Raw genomic sequence first — 20,876 nt, forward strand, 5'->3', positions numbered from 1 at the left:
GGTATTCTGCAAAAAACAGCACTCATCCAGCCTCTTCACCATTGTGTATTACTACACCCACATACAGCGACAAGCAGAGGACACTCTACAGTTTGACAAATATTGCTGCTGTTGGACAGCTTTTTTAGTTGAGAACGCAGTTGTTTAAAATGACAATTTTGCAGTTTATTTATAAATAATAAAAGTATAGTGCCTATTTTTAAATATTTATTATATTTATTCTTTGGTCATTTAAATTTATTTATGTTTTTGAATTGCGTTACAAGGCCCTGATTTTGGCTCCGACACAATTTGATGCTCATGGGTTCCAAAATGTAGGAAATTGTTAATTAACAAATATAGTTTAATACATGCTAACTGAATAAAGTATAATTTTTAGAAATCCTTATGGTACTTTACTATGCATCATTATTATTATTTACTGTATTAATTATCCTACCCACTCTATCTTTTAATTGTCCCATTATTTAGTTTTAAAATCAGTGGATTTCGAATCTGATTTACTCGCCCAGTTTTGGGTGGTTTTGTGTGTTTTTGTTTCACATATATTGTAAATGTTTTCTTGCATTGCCTATTTAGAATTTTTATTTTAATTTAATAGTGCAAAGTATTTTTTTGGATCGACAAAAAAAAAATGATGGAATAATTTTTTGGGGGCCACCATGATTGCATTTATTTGATAAAAACAGTCCAGTAAAAACAAATATAGTAAAATATTATTACATAATACATGTATTAATAATGATAATAATAATAAAATAATAATAATAGCAGTATTTTTGTAATATTATTATTGTCACGTTTATCAATTTAATGCATACTTTAATGCTTTCAATGATAAATTAAAATCTATAGTGTAAAGTATATAATTTATATATATACTAAGCTGTAGTGTATATTTCTGTAGACAAAATCTCTCTCAATGCACAACAAACCATACCTGCAGAATCCTGAACAGATCCATTCTAAAGCAAATATAATCATTTGTGACATCAAGAAGAATCAGCATTTTCCCTGATAAATTGAGATAAAAACTCTAAGGTTGGGGATGCCTGTCAGAAAGGGCTGACAAACTCCTGAACGCTAACACAGAAGCATTATTTTCTCTAAGGTGTGTGCGAATAGATCAACAAGCGATAAGCATGTAGGTGGACAGGGAGCAACTCCATCAGCGAGCCCATCTGTGTGCACTGGCAAAGGGGAGTGTTCAGTGGGCAGAGGCGACCCATTCCTGCTGCCCGATGCCCAGTGACTCATTCGAGCAGCTGACAGACAAGGATGAGGGAGAATAACATGCCCACTGCCTCTGGCACAGCACAGGAAGGGGAAGTGGAACACAGCCCACGCACAGAAACTTCCAGAGGGGCTTTGTGAGTCTGTGGGGAGGTGGTGGTTGGGGGGGAGCAGGTGTCTTGCTTCCCCTATTGTGAGATTCGATCCAAAAATCAGGCTCCCGCTGATCCGCAACATTGAATTTTAAAAATGAGGACAAAGTTCTTTAGTCGGTCATGGATATGTTTGGTCAAGGTGCGTAAAAAACATGTGCTTTTTTATTTTGAAGGACTCATTTGAAGGACGTTTTGGGCCCTGTCTAAAATGTTTTGATTTCCCAGTACTGGGTTGCAGCCATAAGGGCATCCGCTGCATTAAATCATGTCCCGGAATAATTGCCGGTTCGTTCCGCTGTGGCAGCTCCACTGAAAAAAGTGTTGCATGCAGAACTGTTGCAAACAATTTATTTGTGTTGAATTTAAACAAACAAATTAAGTTTAATAATGTTCAACTTATTTGTTTGTTTAAATTCAACACAAATAAATTGTTTACAACCCCTCAACGTTAAAAAATGGAATCATCTTTGAATAATTTTTTTCAGTGATACGAGGGACTAGGTGGAAGGAAAATGAATGAACAAATGAAATGTTTTAAGCTACTTTGTTTTTGAGCACTGTTTTCGTATACACTGTAAAAAAATGCAGGGTTCCACACAATTCCTTCATGTTGTCTCTGAAGTTGTCCCAAAAAAACCCTAAAATGTTCTGTTGTTTCAACTCATTTTATATATAGTGTGTGTGTGTGTGTGTGTGTGTGTGTGTGTGTGTGTGTGTGTGTGTGTGTGTGTGTTTGTATGCTAGTTTAATATGTTAGTCTGAAGCTGGTATATAATCTAATTTGCTTTAAAGCAACGAATAAATGTGCATTTAGAAAATATATGCTTGCAAAGCATAGTCTTTCGGTTCTGTCAAAATGGGTCAAGGATTTTCATGACGTCACCATCCACTTCAGCAGTTTCTCATCACATTACTGACTTATCAAATGCTCTCTTGAATCTGAAAATTGAGTCTGGTACACACAATTGCTATTTATGGTGAATGGCATGTTTTATTATACTATAAACATAAATAATGATGTAGTTTACATATGTTTCCATTAGTGTGAATAATGTGTAGTTTTGTGGGAGTGAGGTTCGTGCGAACTGAAGAGCGGAGTGAGGGATGAGGGGGTTGTGCTGTGCGCGAACTGCGCCCATGAGGGCTGTACCATAAAGCTGGCCAGACTGTACCAAGAAGTTGAGAGGGGGGTTTGCGGGAGATAGAACAATACGGGAGATGGGTCTGAAATACAGGAGAATCCCAGGAAAAACAGGAGTGTTGGCAGGTATGCTGCAGAGTGGTTGGCAACATCAACAGCCTGAGATATAAGATATTTGTGCTGCCCATCACATTACAAACCGCAGTAGAGGGCAAATTCTTCCGGTGGAATTCCAAGAGTTTTGCGGCAGTGAATAGCCCCACAACCCAACCTCACCATTAGTTATTAAAGTATATCTCTTTTATGCTTTTTTTCACCCATATGTAGTGTAGTATAGTTGATCGTCTTTTAAAAGAAAGTGCTAAACTGCCTCAGTCAAAACTCAGTATATCTAGTTTTACTTTCAGCATAGTTTATAATCAATTTACATCAGGTTGTCTGCATTGGCTGCTTGTGAATGTCTACTTTGACCCTCATATATTGTAGTTTTAACTTAGGCATTGAGATTGTGTTTGTGTTGTCAATATGACCTATTTGCTGCCAAAACAAATATATTTTGCATCGAAAGATGAGAACTTGGTAAAACCAGCCTGATCTCACAACGAATCACAACAATTTTTTGTATTGTCAGAAAAGTGGTTAATTTGTATAATGTTTTAAAAAGAGGCCCCTAAATCTCTCATTGAGGGAAGAACACATTTTGGTCCCACTTTATATTAAGTGGCCTTAACTAATAAGTGCTTACACAGAAATTAATAGTTTGTAACAATGTACTTATTGTGTAAATACATGTATTTACGGTGTACTTATGCTTGATTAAATACCAGTATGTAATTACATCTTTAATTAACTTTTGTAATTACATTTGTAGATACAATGTTGACCATCCCTTACACTTTAACCCACCCTTAAACCTACCCATACCACCAAACCTGTTCATAACCCAACCTCTATCCCAACTCAAAAGCACCACAAGTGTTCTCAAATACATCATAAACACAGTAAGTACATTGTATTTATTTTTTAAAGGAAGTACATAGTAGTTAAGGACACTTAATATAAAGTGGGACCCACATTTTATTCAAATGCACAAAAGATATCATACAAATGAATATAAATTAGCCACTATATCAAAACATTATGAATTGCCATGAGACTGATAAGGCTGACGCCATTGTTACTGTTTGTTTTAAATTGTTTATGGAAGTGCTGAGAACATCTCAGCACATGTTGTAAACAGTGCACCATTCACAAAAGACTGGACCATCTGACCAATCAGTGCACAGTAGCCTCTCAGAAAGAAGGATTTAGAGAGACTGTATCCTCTTAATACAAAACAATAGTCTCAATGCACTATGATTAATCAACTGGGAGATATGGCATTACGATGGCGCAGTGTCACTTGTTTGAGCCTTGGCTGGGTCAGTTGGAGTTTCTGTGAAGAGTTTGCATGTTCTCTCCGTGTTGGTGTGGTTTTCCTCCGGGTGCTCTGGTTTCCCCCACAGTCCAAAGATATGTGGTATAGGTGAATTGGGTAAGCTAAATTGTCCGTAGTGTGTGTGTGAATGGGATTTTATTGGTGTTTCCCAGTGATGGGTTGCAGCTGAAAGGGCATCCGCTTCATAAAACATATGTTGGATAAGTTGGCGGTTCATTCTGCTGTGGTGACCCCAGATTAATAAACAGACTAAGCTGAAAAGAAAACGAATAAATGAATGAATGATATAGTAATGTCTATTACACTTATCTACCTCCTGTATTTTGTCTTAGGCTGGGACAGCAGAAAGTCTGGGTTTTTTGGAGGAGTTTTCATTTCTGTGACACTGACGACTAAGTGCAATGACAAATTCTGAAGAACTAAAAATAGGTTAAAAAGATGGTGAAAAGGAAGAGAGCAAGACCTCTGGTATGAACGCCCACATCCCCTGACAGGCTGGTTAACAGCGGCAGGCATATGTGAGCCACTACCTGATGACGCAAACTCAGGTTATGCAACCCTGGCCAAGGTTCAGAACCAGCTGCGGTATCAGATGTGTAATTTTCCAAAAGAGAGAGAGAGAGAAAATAAAATATGATAACAATGAAGGAACCCATCTCTCCGTCAGTGACCCATTCAGTGACTCACTCAGCACACTACACTGATAAGGTTGTATATAAAACCCATTGTAGACCATTAGCGTTGACTGCCTGGTTGCTTATTTTAACATGCACTATGGCCAGGCTGCTTTTGCAGGCAACCTATTGGACTAAAGAGAGATAAATAGCTAATAGCAGGGAAATAGAGTCCATTAAACACATCTGATGGTTGGAAACAAATAATAAGGCAATGTGAGAGCAGGTGTGGGAGCCCACCTGTGTCCGTGCAACTCACGTTGTTCTTTTTTTATGTTGAATCCAGCTGTCCCAGAGCAGGATGAAGTGTTTGTGTGTGCAGTGTTTTATAACAGATGAAATGCTGGGAGTGACTCACTGGTTAGAGCAGAGATGGGTTGAGCTAACGCCAGCTCTCCAAATCGTCCAGCAGCAGTGCAGCAACTGAAGCTTGAGGAAGATGTTTATTCTTTTCAGACCCCAACTAAACAACTTTAGTTGATTATGAATGAATGGATGGTAATCATAGACTGGATAAATGAAAGTTGGCATTTTATCTGTGGAAAAAAGTGGCAAAGTCAGATTGGACCTTGGTCCATGTTGGAGTGCCTACTCTCAAACTAAAGTACATGATTTTAAAACACAGGACAAAAATAGGCATGTGGTCTTCTGCAGCTGTAAATGACATTATCGATTTTCAGTCTGAAATAGAACAAATATTGTTGGAGATCTGTGCCTACGTTGAAAATAAAAATGTGAATTGGTCTGGGAAGCATCTTACTAAACTGATACAGTTTACAGATGCATATGTGTTTCAAGTAAAGACTAAACAATATTACAGTTTTTCTCAGTGGCTTTGGTGCATTTCTCACAACACTATTTGCATTTGCACAACAGTTAATGTATTTCTCAAAACAATTAGTACAAACTGCAAAACCTAGTTGATAACCTGCAAAAGCATGTCACTTGTTCAAAATGTATAGCTTATTGCTCAAAAGCAAGTATTGATGTCAATGAAAGTGTCAGTGTCATCAAGATGAAAAGTCCTGACATGTTGTCCTGTTTTCGTTATGACAGTTTACTCTGTACATTTTCAAGAAGAGTCAGATTTTGGTGACACTTTCTGAAAATGCTCAAGACAGCACTATATACTATTTGCACAGCCCTTTGAAAACTACAGTGAAGTTAGACATCACTGTGTTTAGTGAGGTATCTGAGTACAAGACATTGAATATGTGTGTTTTACATTTTACTGCATATGCTCTTTGCAATTCTGATTTATTCACACCATTGTGCAAAAGAATAAACCCAACCTTATTTACAACAAACAAAGACTTCCTCTGGGTAGAGCTGTGCACAAATGTAAACAATATTGCAGGACATATTGGAATTGAACCTACAACATACATAGGTCTATAAATCATTTATGAATTTGTTCAATTTAGAAGACATGTTCAGGAACTTTTAAAAAATGTTTATAAAAAAAGCTTGACAGATTTTGACAGGTAGTTCAACACTTTTGTATGTAACGACTCAAGTTTTGAAATGAGGACTGTTAATTTTATATGGAATGACTATTTAGCATTCACAAGTTTAGTTAATTTTTACTGATGACATGACATAAGCAAATAATAATGTTATAAAACAGCAGAGAGTTGCATGAAAGCAATTGATGCATGTCCAAAAGCATTTGCAATTTGTTGGAAGGAATAAGGAACTGCTACTATGATGTGCACAAATGACTAATTGTTTTTGAGAAATGCATTACTGTTGTGCATGCTGCTTTTGGGCTGTGTGCAAAATTAAATTAAGCATAGGTTTCAAGATTGTTCTCATCGAGTGGCATTATATCCTGCTTTGATGAACCTGTGGACTTTAGAAATCAGATCATGTAGTTATAATGCATTTTTTAATCAGTGTCATTTGTAAATGTTGGTATAGTACATAGGGATGATGAGTAATGTCCAGATCGACAGGTCTTACATGGACCATTTCCCATAAAACTGGAAGATCTTTGTTTATCCATGTATAGATGAATGGCAGAGAGACAGACAGACAGAGAGACAGACAGATGGAGCGATGGATGGATGGATGGATGGATGGATGGATTGATTGATTGATAGACAACCAGACAGACAGACAGACGGACGAACAGACAGACAGACAGATGATAGATAGATAGATAGATAGATAGATAGATAGATAGATAGATAGATAGATAGATAGATAGATAGATAGATAGATAGATAGATAGATAGATAGATAGATAGATAGATAGATAGATTGTCTGTCTGTCTGTCTGTCTTCTGTCTGTCTTCTGTCTGTCGCTCTATCTATCTATCTATCTATCTATCTATCTATCTATCTATCTATCTATCTATCTATCTATCTATCTATCTATCTATCTATCATCTGTCTGTCTGTCTGTTCGTCCGTCTGTCTGTCTGTCTGGTTGTCTATCACGTCATCATGAGCAAATGCTGAAAAATAAAATAGTCACTAAAAAATTACACACGTTCAGATGAAAATTATTTTGCTCCGTCCATCCTTGTCAATCAATCTATAAATCCATCCATCCATCCATCCATCCATCCATCCATCCATCCATCCATCCATCCATCCATCTCTGTCTGTCTTTCTGTCTACGTAAGAACTTTTTTGTCTGTCTGTCTGTCTATGATTTTTGTGGAGGGAATTATCGATAAATAAATGCATGGATGTATGGATAAATATGGATGGATGGATTTATAGATTGATTGACAAGGATGGACGGAGCAAAATAATTTTCATCTGAACGTGTGTAATTTTTTAGTGACTATTTTATTTTTCAGCACTTGCTCATGATGACGTTAGTTATAACCTTTACATACGTCTGTGAAAGTTCATTAGGTTTACCAAAGAATGATGCTTATCTCATCCTCTATATCCCAGCATGCGCTTATCCACATCTACTGTACTGTTCTCACTGAGCACACTGTCATCTGCTTCATTCAGACATGTATTTTCACACTTACCCAGGCTCATTCAGAGTCACCAGACCCTTCCACGTCACCAAATATCACAGCTTTTCTTTCCACCGCCACTAGTCACATCTTTTTTTTTTTTTTGCACCTGATGTAAAATAAATTGGGAAGAAAATGGGAAGAACATGAATAAAAGTCAAGGGCAAACAGCATGGTTGTCATTGTAGTTAACTCAGAGTTCTTGATGTGAGATTGGCCATCCATGCACAGCATCTTATTACACATCCGGAGAGTCATTTGTGATGCTCTTTGGGGGATGATGAAAGTCGTGTACACACTGAACTAGAGTGTTTGTTCCATTGAATGCCCGCAGAGACGAGACAAACCAGCAGGAACAATGAAGCTGTGAGACGCTACTCCTTCCAGAGCAACTTGACCTCGCAAGGCAGATGGTTCATTATGGTTATAACCCGGAGATTGACATTGGCAGGTGAACAGCAGGCCATCTGAGTAAAGATTTGAGAGCATTGAAGCCATGTTTGAGTGGTGACTGTGATGATGTCAAGATTTGCACGTCGTCCGTTTCCATACAGCACACCTGGGGCACTCTGAATTGGATGAATGAGCTGTATATTAAAGACAAAATACAAACTTTTGCAGCCAATATAGAGAAAATAAGTAGGGCCAAACAGAATCTGCGGATGTTTTGTGCTATTTCTGCTGAGAATTTTGTAAAAACTCTGTGGAATTATGCTAAATGATTTTTCGTGAATCATAACAAAAAATGCATATATGAAATAAAAAAATTAAATTTTAACATTTATTTCATGTTTATGCAAATCCAATTAGATCATCTCATCCAATTAGACCCACTTATCCAACAAAGCAAGTCTCTCATATAATATATCTACTAAAAGACTTTACAAACTGTATTGTTGTAATGTGAAGTGGACACTGACAAAGGAAGTGCTGATTCAAACGCAGGTTTATTAAATAGAGGTCAGGCAAGCAATGGTCAACACAGGGGCAAAAAATGTATACAGGAAATCCAGATTCGTAGTCAAGTACACAGGTGAATGGTCAAAAGGCAGGCAGCAGACAACGTAAATCAACAAAACAACAAAGCAAAGTTCTACCACGGAAAGGCAAGGGACAGAAAATGGACTCAGCACTGATGTGTGTGTGTGCGTGTGTGTGTGTGTGTGTGTTGTATAAATAGTCCTTCTAATCAGTTCATGAGCTCCCAGCCGTGATTGTGTGTAAATTGCCGAATGAGGAACAGGTGCTTGTGAACGGTGCATGACTGGAACTTATAGTCCATAGTGATCTGCATGTTTACCAGCGATCTGCCAGGATTAGATCGCTGGTGATTGTGACAATTTTAAATAAATCATATAAACAATTTAGAATTACTATTATTATATTACAATAACATTATTGAAAGTAATTAAAAAACTGAATAAATATAAATTTGCACACATATATGCAAGTAAATACATACTCAATGATGGGCTTAAAATCTGCAGAAATCTGCTGATTCCTGCGTGCACAGATTCCGTGTGGGGCTAGAAATGAGTGACGCAGAACTATATGAACAGTGGCCAGAAATCTAGGTCACAGAAGCGGCTCAACAGTAAAATATTAGAGAGAAAGAATGTGTAGGTGGGTTTGTTTTGTTAGAGAACATATAAGTAGTGGTAGGCTGATTTTAGAGACTAATTTAGACATTCATCAATGAGGCACTGTAAAGAGTGTTCTTTTAATTAAACCTACACCTGCTCTTTGGAAAAGCATTCTTCAGCAAATATTTGTTGAAAACCTTAAATATACTTTAACATACTTTTCACCACAGCTTCTATGTCAAATTAACACTATGGGACAGTAGTGCAACATTTTTTCTTCTCATTAAAACTAATGATATTTAGAAGGACATATTGTTGATTATTTTCATGCAATTCTTTGCACAATACCGAGTGCTTAACTTGTAAATAAATAATTGCCAAAACAAAATTTATCACTGAGGTGGTACCTTTTCAAAAAGTACATTTTTGTACCTTGCAGGTGGACATTAATATCTTTAGGGTACGCTTTTGTACCTTAAACATTCACTTTTGTACTTTTAAGTTGCTGTGAAGTCCACATTCGTACTTTTTTGGTATTAATTTGTACCTTTAATGTATCCAGGGATGCAGTTTCATCTGCTCAAGATCTCTTTTGATCAGGCTCATTATCAGATTTCCTTGTGGTTTTAAAAAATCGAAATATGCTTGACTGCCTCTTTGCTATTTTGACAATACAACTATTATTTAGGTAGGCCCCTATGCCATTATTTATTTTCGCTGCTCACTGCACGCAAAACAATAATCACCAACCAATGAGAGTTATTGTAAACGTAAGAAAGCTGATTGGTTGAAAATAGTTGCGGATAATAGTTAAACATGACCTCAACTTGCGCATGGTGACTACCATTGTCACAATCCACACAGCCTTCACTTCCACTCATTTAATCTCTCCCCTTTCTCTCTCTCTCTTCCACACACACGTAGATGCAGGTATTCACCATGCACATGTTTATGCCGGATCCATTAAAATAATTACTGGAACACAAAACACAAATACCTAATATTTCTGGTTTGAGTCCCGGCTGGTCCTGTTGGAGTTTGCATGTTCTCCCCGTGTTTGCGTGGGTTTCCTCCAGGTGCTCCGCTTTTCCCCACAGTCCGAAGACATCAGCTATTGGTGAATTGGGTAAACAAAATTAGCTGTATGTGTTTGAATGTGAGAGTGTGTGAGTGTTTCAAAATAGTGGGTTGCGGCTAGAACAGGAGCAGAATAATTGGCGGTTCATTCTGCTGTGGAGACCTCTGATAAATAAGGGAAGCCCGAAGTAAATAAGCCAAAGGAAAATGAATGAATGAAAGGTTGGATTTGGGCAAGGGATTTGGTCAGTGGTTCGCCAGGTAATCTGTACAAAAAGCCCTACCTTCCCATGGACGTGAACATGAAGGGCATGTATCTGAAACGTGCAACAGAACATACCCTAAGTAACATCTTTCAGATTCGCAGATATGTACATATCGCCCACTAGTGTATTTTCATATTGGAAACCTGCCACGAAACATACTCAGAGCAACTGATATGACATTACACAAAAATGTTGGCTTATAAACATTTCCAATAAGCTGGGCTGGTGTTGGAATATGAAAACAAAGCTCATAGAGATGTCATAGCAGTAATCAAATTGTCTAATCCAAATCCAAGTCTTCTGAAAAGAACCAATGGCTTAGTGAGATAACATATTTTTTAAACCAGCAAACTTTAGAAATTACAGACAATCAATTTAGATTTCATCATTGGATTTCAGATTTTTTTTAGATAAGTGGTTGCAAACAATTCATTCATTCATTTTCCTTGGACTTAGTCCCTTTATTCATCAAGGGTTGCCACAGCAGAATGAGCCGCTAACTTGTTTAGCATGTTTTATGCAGCGGATGCCCTGCCAGCTGCAACCTAGTACTAGGAAACACATCCAACAAACTTCACACAGAAATGTCAACTGACCTGGCTAGGACTAGAACTAGCGACTTTCTTTCTGTGAAGCAACAGAGCTAACAACTGAGCCATGTGTTGTAAACAATTTAAAAGAAATTCAACTTAATTTGTTGTAAATCTAATCATAGTTAGTGTACTGAATGTACAGCCATAGTTAGTGGCTGAATCGTGGCCACATAAAACATATGAAAGAGTAGTTGGTGGTTTATTCTACTCCCACAAACACATAAGGACAGTGTGATAATGATGTTAATGACAGCTGTATTTACATTTGAATGTGGGAAAACAATGATTTTTTAGGCCGTACTCACACTAGGTACACTTGCATTGAACCGGGCCAAAGCACGCTTGTCCCCCCCCCCGTCTTCCCCGACAGCCCGCACTCGCACCACAAACGGGCCTCGGCACGCTTACGTCATCGATGCTGCGCTGTTCAGTGAGAAGCACTCTAAAGCTCTTACTCAGCCGCACAGAAGAGATTTCTCTAGTTATATTGTTTCAGTCGTTTGATATGCAGTGACATGCAGTCAAATATATTTAGCCAAACAGTCCTTAGGGATGCGGTGACACGCAGTCAGATATTTCGCCGAACAGATCCGCCACTTTTGGCGCTCATAAACAATCATAAAGCTCTCGTGCTGCTGCTGCAGGAATGAGGAGGTCTGCTGAAGGCGCGCAGCTGTCGTGCAGTGTGGAGTTTACGTCTTTAATAAACTATGGCAGTTTGCGTTCACTTAACAGTAAGATTGAATAATAAATCCATATGAAACAGACCCTTAAAAGTCACGCCTCGCTTTCAGTTTCAGGCTTTGGCGCGTTTTGCACTCACACTCAACCGATCCACGCCAAAGCCCAAGTGAACCGCGCTCAGGCCCACCTCTTCCAACCGGGCCAGGGCCGGCCAAGTGAACCATGCTTGAGGCCGATTCAGCGCACACACACACACTTCTCAAACAATCCGGGAAACAAGCCTGGCCACGGTACGGATGGCATAGTGTGAGTAGGCCATTACAGTCCTCCCTCACTGTACAAGCCATGGGCATAAGTATCTACTTTTTAAAGATTCATGTTTTTAAAGTCAGGTTCGCTTGGAGTCCACCATAATAATATTAACCAAAGCTGTACAATTAATCAAAATTCAGTTTCAATTTAGGCTTTCATGATTATAAAAATTAATAATCGGGATAAATAGGTTAAATTGCGCCACAGGCCTCTAAATTTCTCTACATTCATACCTCCTCAAAGCCAGATTGCAGTATGTAAATTGACTTTTGCAGCATGGGACGTGCTTCATTAATTGTTATTCACATTATGAAATGTTTAAAGCCTTTTTTATTCATGCTGTTCTATGCATGGGCTATAGGGATGTATGTTTCCACCAATGTCAAGAGCAAATCTACACCCATGCATAGTATTATATGCAAAAATATAAGGGATAATTATATTAATACACTATATAATATGCCATTATACTTATTATTGAGCATCCAAACTGCATGTTATGAGTATATCTGTCCACTGCTACCACTATCTGGTTAACATTTTGTGCATAGTTTATCATTTACAGTAATTTTAGAAACACAAATTAATGAAAGAAATTGGTAAACAAAAATCCCTAGAGTGCAAATTAAAGGCAATTGTATATATTCAGCTAACTGTTATGAATTGAGTATCAGCCATTTCTTCTTCCATCTCAGTATGTCAGCGTGTGTGTGTGTGTGTGTGTGTGTGTGTGTGTGTGTGTGTGTGTGTGTGTGTGTCAGTGTGTGTATGTAGGGGCAGGGAGGGAGACTCTCTGACTCACGCCTGACTCATACTCTCCTCCCCAGGGCATCACGGGAGGAAGCTTAATCCCCCCTTCCCAACAAACAACCTCACACACAAACACACACACATAGAGGGAGAAGAGAGAGAGAGAAACATACACACCCAAACACACACACACACACACACACACACACACACACACACACACACACACACACACACACACACACACACACACACACACACACAAGTATTCTTCACAAATATTCAAAATATATGAAATATTTAAAAATGTATTCAAAACATCTGATTGAATTAAGTTTCATAAGTATAGATCAGACCGAACACTGAATCAAAAAAATCTGACAAGACACGTTGCAATTAATTAGGATTGAATCAGTTAATCAACACACGCATACCTGAACCTACTGTAAACACACTCACAGCCTGATCAGAATTCCAGCAACAGCGTGTGTTATAAATGGGGAATCCCTATTGGCAAAGGCACAATCAGGTGACCTGCTGCCATCGCAACAGCCGCCCGCTGCCTGTCTCTGAGGAGCTCAGAAAGAGAGACTCCCCACTGAAGCATGCATGAATGAAACACTGGCACGACTCATCCGGCATCTGATTTTCAGCAGTCCAGGTGGTCTTAAAACTTGATGCTGATTTCCTGACATTTCATTTGCATAAAAGCAACGGCACTCTGAGATATCCCAGTTAGGGATGATAATTTAGTGTGATTAAACACATAAAATGTAATAAATAAATCGTTTCAACAGCTAAATACGTAAATAAACAAAAATAATTATGTGCTCTTATCTATAGGGAAATTTTACTTTAATTTACTATGAATTTCTGAGAAGTACAACTATTATTTTGTATTACTTTTGAACTGACGGTGTTTAAAAAAGTCTTGCTCATAAGATGCAAAATCACAAGCTCAGTGGCAGTTCTACTTTAAATGGCACCCTGGGCGAAACCACCCCAAACATCCCCCTCCCCCATCCCCCAAGAAATAAAGACAGTATGTGGTTGACTTCATATATAATTAAAATATTAAATATATATTTTAAAAATAAACATTTAAAATAATAATTATAAATACATTTAAAAATATTTATTTATTGTTAATAAATATAACAATTTGCTATAATAATAATAATAATAATAATAATTATTATTATTATTATTATTATTATTATTATTATTATTATTATTATTATACAGCTTTTATTCTAAAAAATAACATAAATCAATCCTAAATGTAACTAAAAAAACTATGTAAAGACAAAACTGGAGTAATATTCTTAGACTTTTGCATTAATATTTATTATGACAGATCAATAGAATACAAAGAATATATGTTTTATAGAATTATTTGTTGTCTTAGACCCGACTCAGGGCCGAGAATTAATATTATGATGTCTTAGTTACCTCCCTTACTCATTATTCCTCATTTCTGCTTCATAGTTATGCTTATTTAAAGTATCATTATCATCTTATTATTATATAAGCTTTAGTTTTGTCGACTTGCATGTCGACGCATAATATGTAAACAACTATGATCAGGGGGCAGCCAACACAATCTCACGGCAATTCGTAACTTTTTCATTTAGTGGCTAATTCGTATGAATTCGTACGATCTAATTCGTACAATTTAGTACGATTTGCTTATCCCCCAATGACGGTTGGGGTTAGGGGTGGGGTCAGGTGCCACGCCTCCTTTTAAAAATCCTACCATTTCGTACGACTGAACTCGTATGAATTAGCCACTAAACTGGCAAAACGTAAAATACTTACGTTTTCTCGTGAGATCAGGCTGGGGCAGCACATGTGAGGCGCGCGAGAATGCCTTTCTGCGCACAAGCGTCAATTTGTTTTTACCAGTGTTGTTTTCAGTGTTGCACCTAAAGAATAACAAACTTGCGTGACGCCAAAAGATGCCAAATGTGAATGGCCGGTAACATCTTTATTCTCGGATAACCACTCTATATACTTGCATAAAGTAAATCTTATCTCAAAGCTTTTACTGGGGCACTGGGGCACTTTGTTTGTCTCTCCGGGCCTCCGCCAGCAAGATGCCACCCTGGGCGATCATCCATATTGCCCATGCCTAAATCCGCCACTGCACAAGCTAAGAAAAGATAAAGGTTCTGTCTGGATCTATATTCTTCAAGTATAAGCAGTGATCCAGCCTCTTTACCTGTGTGTATCACTCCACCTGCAGTGCCAAGTGAAGTTGCAAATATGTGGTTTATATAAATGGATAAGGACTATTTAAAAATGTGTTTAATGTTGGTGATTTCAGAGATGGAGTTTCTGTTGCATTGGTGGCTTTTGTTCTGTCATTGACCACAAACACTCCAACACTCCTTTGGCGGCTAATTATGAGGAGTGGTTTATTGTGAATTATGATTCTTTTCGGGCATATTCAAAGGCAATATTTGGATAATTTGTTATTTGCTCCAGAGAAAATATATTTGATTGCAATTATGTGAATTAGCAACGCCTTTTGCTGTTTAGATTGTCAACTGCAGATATAAATCCACTGAAGAAGGAAGTAGTTCAAAAAGATTTTTGAGACAAATGTGCATTCTTATCACAAATAGGCATGCATTATATTTATATAACTCTGTTATTGAACTTGCTTGTTTTGAAAACGTACCCCCATATATATTTCTGGAGAGCACAAATTATGTAGCCAGCGCTACATATGGTTGCATTTTGACTTGAACACAACAGGGCAGTATGACACCGCCAATGGCTTCTGTTTCTTTTTGCTCTAACAGCTGACTTCTTACCTCTGTGTGGATTGCTTTTTTGCTGTAAGCAGTTTGCACAGTCAAATGCCATGTACATTGGCAGACTTGAGACGCAAAGAGAAGTTGACCGCAACAGCAAGGTTCAAGTCTGTCAATGAAAAGTTTCGAAAAACAAAAACAAAAGACAAAAAAATAATAATAATAAGTTATAGGATGAGAATGTGGTAAGATCTGAAAATGTGGTAAAAATCAAAGGCTTTTCTTCTTCTGCATTGCTTTTGAAAACACTACTGGTTGGATTAAGGGAAGGGGATTGACAACAGCCTCTGGTGGATGTACGCAAGAACAGCAGGCACGAATGGCACACACAAGAGAAATTTGAGATCTAAAAAAAGCATACACACTGACAAGAGTGTGAAAAAACAAGAACTGCAAAAAAACGTACGTCCTTGAATGTATTTTACACTGTCCAGAAATGTATAGAGGGGTATGTATCAATAATGAGCCTGGGTTGATTTATATGCAAGATGTGCAAACAATATTGCAAGGTTATGATAATTGTTCTAATTACATACATATAGACTCTCAGAAATAAAGGTACAGGAGCTGTCACAGGGGCATATGTGTACCCAAAAAGTCCTCAGTGGTACCTCAAAGGTGCATTTTTGTGCCCAAATGTACCTAAAAAGTACCTTTGAGGCGCCATTATGGACGGGTACAAATATGTATATCTTTTAACAAGGCACTGCTCCAGTGACAGTTCATGTACCTTTATTTCTGAGAGTGTACCTGTACTATTTCTGAGAGTGTACCTGTACTGTACATAGTCTTAAAATGCTGAAAAATAGTAAGATATGACATAACCTAAAATTAAAAAGTAACAAAAAAGTTTTTTTTTTTGTGCCACAATAATATAAAGTACAAATTCAGAATATTGACAAAAATATAGATTTTTTTTTTTTTTTGTTAAGCAATATTACTCTAAAGGCATTGGCTCAGCTCTGCTTAAGCAGCATAAAATGACAGCATCATTTGATCAGAGCTATAAATGAACCACTATGTTTTAAAAATGCATTAACTGTTAACACAGCCTTGATGCAACTCAGGATAGAAGTGGAGTAGGCAGAGGAGAGTCTGTCAATTAAGGGTTGAGTAAAGTAATTCATGAGTGCATGACTCAGATGCTTTAAAAAAAAAAAAAAAAAGTACACCTGAATCAGTAAAAAAACTTTTCTGAAAATAAAAACCCGAAGTCGCATTTCAGAGCATGATGGGAGATTTAAAGCAGGTGTGCTGTTTTTGTTAACTGCTTGTCGAGTGACACAGGAAGTTCATCTTTCAGACCGACCAGAAGAAAGTGTGTTAAATGAGTGTAAACAGCGTATGTGTGGATGTTTATATCACAGCACATCTGCTCAACAGCTGAAAAAATAAAATAAAAAACACCAGAGGAAGCAAATTAGTCTTTAGCCATTTTACTGGTGCTTAACTAAAAGACAATCTACAGCAGATAAATGTTTGTGTTAAAAATGTTAATACTTTTCAGTGATGTAAAGGTGCTTCCGAAGTCCTAAATATGGATTTAGGACATCTAAAGAAAAGGAGCAACTCATTCTAATGTATAGACAACAAAATCTGGATATATGAAGCCAATATTTTCTACACTTACCAATATTTACAGATGGTTCATTGGTGGAAAATGGTGTAGCAGTATAAATGGTGACTGGACAACAACATTATGCAATCAGTCTGCCTAAAGAATGTTCAATATTCACAGCTGAAGCCAGTGTTTTACTTTTAGCTTTGGAATATAAAATGTCCAACAAAAGAACTCAAATCATGCCTCCAAGTGATGGAATCTCGGAAGAATGGTCATCCTTTGATTGATTGTATTTTAACCAAAGTTTGTCATACATTGAAAAAAATGATGTCTGCAAAATTGTTGCAAACTATTTAAATGTGTTGAAATGCGGTCTAAATAAATTGTTTACAACCCCTTAAGGTAAAAAAAAAGTGTAAATCCAAGAAATCATTCATTCATTCCTTTTCTTTTCAGCTTAGTCCCTTTATTAATTTGGGGTCGTCACAGCAGAATGAACTGCCAACTTATCCAGCACATGTTCTACACAGCGTATGCCCTTCCAGCTACAACCCATCACTGGGAAATATACACATACATACACACACACACATACACCACAATTTAGCTTACCCAATTCACCTATCGGGGAGCACCGAAGGAAACTCCACACAGAAATGCCAACTGACCCAGCCGGGGCTCGAACCCACGTCCTTCTTGCTGTGATGAAATTGTGCTACCCACTGCGCTACCGTGCTGCCCCAAAGGAATCATATTTGAAATTTTTTTTTTCAGTGTCACGCATGTTGCTAAGGATACTTTGAAACAAGTACCGAACAAATGCCAAATTCCTTTTTTTAGAGATGAGACCTACAGGTATTATCAACATTTACATTTTAAATGACTGGCAAGAGGAGTGTAATGCACTGGAAAATATTAAATTGTATGAAATACATGCTGAAATCTCAAACAGAATTTTAGGACATATTATGACTAGATTTGATCAAGTGTCTTTAACCTGATGCCGTATCGGACATACAAGATTAACCCATGCCATTTTGCTTAAAAATGAAGACCCCACTCAATGTTTATACTGCACAACTCCCCGTACTTTAAAAAACATTTTACTTGACTGTCCTGCTCCTAATGATCCCAGAAACCCCAGAAAGTGACACCAGGAAAATGTGAATTTTTATCATGTAATAACACTAAAAATCTAATGCATTCATTTGTTTGTTGGCTTTAATTGTATATTAATTATTGAAATGTTCTTGCCATGAAAATAGCCTTGGTTGCTGACATGACATTAAATAAAAAAAATATATGACATTACATCTTCTGGAGAAAGTTTTATTTTTTTAGCATAAAAAAGTAACTATTTTTAAGGTAATTATTATTAGGCGTTAAGATTTTTTTTTAATTGTCTACAGATTAACTTATTGAAATAAAAACATAAACAATCCCATTTTTACCACAGTGGAGCTCAATGCCGAATACACTGGTCAGGCCGAATCTGTTTTTGCCTTTATCTGCTCACCCAACTCTCTTTACTGTCCTCTATACATCTGGTGACACTATATGTACATTGCAAATTACAGCATTTAAATTGAAATTGCATTGAAATTGGAAATTCGAACCACTGAGCACCATGGAAGTCTAATATATGGAGAAAAATCATTCGTTGACATGAGCATCTTGGATGACAAGTGGGTGAGCAAATTACCAGGAAATTAGTATTCTGGAAATGAGCTACTCCTTTTAATTTGCTAATGTCAACATTCCTGATAGTATCTGATGATTCATTCTTGCAATTTACAGTAATGAACACAGAATTAGCAATGCACACTTGTCTAATCAATCTGCAGTCTGAATGCAATCTTTGCTACACAGAGGTAAGGAAAAAAAAGCTGGTGTCCAGTATGGGTGAGTCACCAACCTCTGTATGATTTAAAGTGTCACGTGATTCTCCTCCGCCTCTTTCTGCCAGAGCTCGTAATCTTAGAGAGAAGTACGTAAATGACGGAGTGAATCATCAAATATTTGGATGTTATCTTCAGACAGTAGAGCAAACGCTGCTCACAGTGAGGATGCTGAATATCATTTCCTGTTTTTCCTTGCTTTACCACTTTTTGTGAAAAGAAAATCAGTACTCAGACCTTCAAAATCAAGGTCATACCGAGGTTTCTAGATCAGCCACGGATAAAGAAAACAGACTCATTTAGTAAATCCAGCAAACACCTTTATCTGCATTCTGAAGGGGTTTGAGATATTAAGCTTTAAAATTTTGCATTCCATATTGTAAAAATTATATTGCACACATGTTTATCATACACAAAATGACAGGGATGCTAAATGCATTATTCTTTAACTTTTTTAACATAATAATTTTTTTGGCATGTAAACTTTTGACTTTAACTGTATAATTAAAAATATTTCACATTTAAAATATTTAAAGGATTTTTAGCTTTGCAAGGTATCGACTTTTATTCATTCATTAATTTTCCTTTGGCTTAGTCCCTTTATTCATCAAGGGTCGCCACAGCGGAATGAACCACCAACTTATCCAGCATATGTTTTATGCAGAGGAATGCCCTTCCAGCTGCAACCCAGTATGGAACATCTATACACCCTCATTCACACACATACACTATGGTCAATGTAGTTTATTCAATTCACCTATCTCGCATGTCATTGCACTGTGGGGGAAATCAGAGCATCCGTAGGAAACCCACGCCAACACTGGGCGAACATGCAAACTCCACACAGAGATGCCTACTGATCCAGCTGGGACCGAAAGCCCTTCTTGCTCTAAGGCAACAGTGCTAACCACTGAGCCACCGTGTCACCTCAATCAGCTTTTCCTAACATTAATAAAACATTTCCCCTCACATTGATGTCATAAAATGCCTCTAAACTGTCACATTAAAATGTTTCTTTTCAAAAAGGCTAGATGCTTATTAACTCCACAGTAAAAAATGTAGATCATCTCCATAGGGATGGATGAATATGTGCTGCATCTGTTATAGTTTACCTTGTTATCTGCAATTCTTTTCGTTTTTTTCAACACAGCTCTATATTATCTGCTAGTTGCACTGAGTTTAAACTTGGGACTTAAAGGGTTAGTTCATGCCAAACTGAAATTTCTGTCATAATTTATTTATGCTTCACTTCACATACCTGTTGAGTTTATTTTTTTATTTTGTCTTTATTTGACACAACAGTACACTCAAAAAAAAAAAAAAAAATGTTGAATGAACATGATTTAATCGTGGCACCCTTTATGCATCCAATCCAATCAAGTAAACCTGAACTGCTTTGAACATGTTGTATGAACACAAAGCACATTTGTAGATAAAACATGGTTTCAATATGTCAGTCTAACTTCTTTGCAACTAATTGACACAAAATGTTTGTATTGTGTTATTCTAATTAAAATGATTCTAATTTACTCAATGTAACACTAAAGCTTTACTTTAACAAAATTATGTCTTGTTAAATCAGCTAGTAAATTTCTTGTTCAATATTGTTGTTTAAATTCATTCATTCATTTTCTTGTCAGCTTAGTCCCTTTATTAATCCGGGGTCGCCACAGCAGAATGAACCGCCAACTTATCCAGCAAGTTTTTTTAC

The 20,876-nt window shown here is 37.1% G+C and overlaps 1 protein-coding gene and 1 long non-coding RNA gene across 3 annotated transcripts in view; one reads left to right on the plus strand and one right to left on the minus strand.

Annotated features, from left to right (window-relative positions):
• Positions 1 to 1,254: 1,254 nt before the first annotated feature.
• The window catches only part of si:dkey-247m21.3, a 101,610-nt gene continuing 81,988 nt past the window's right edge, over positions 1,255 to 20,876 (plus strand). The window contains exon 1 of one of the 2 annotated variants that reach the window (XM_087301129.1): positions 1,255 to 1,527. The gene's annotated coding sequence lies outside the window, so the exon portion shown is untranslated. The remainder of the gene's footprint in view (positions 1,528 to 20,876) is intronic. The other variant, XM_087301128.1, reaches the window with a different exon arrangement.
• LOC147831899 (uncharacterized) lies at positions 1,284 to 15,834 on the minus strand. The gene is made up of 3 exons (XR_015520271.1): positions 14,679 to 15,834; positions 1,880 to 3,654; positions 1,284 to 1,697 (listed from the first exon to the last, which is right to left on the minus strand). It is a non-coding gene; the product is annotated as an uncharacterized LOC147831899 (long non-coding RNA).

The sequence above is a fragment of the Danio rerio genome, chromosome 21, assembly GCF_052040795.2.
Source record: "Danio rerio strain M-AB ecotype USA chromosome 21, GRCz13ab, whole genome shotgun sequence".
Lineage (NCBI taxonomy): Eukaryota > Metazoa > Chordata > Actinopteri > Cypriniformes > Danionidae > Danio > Danio rerio.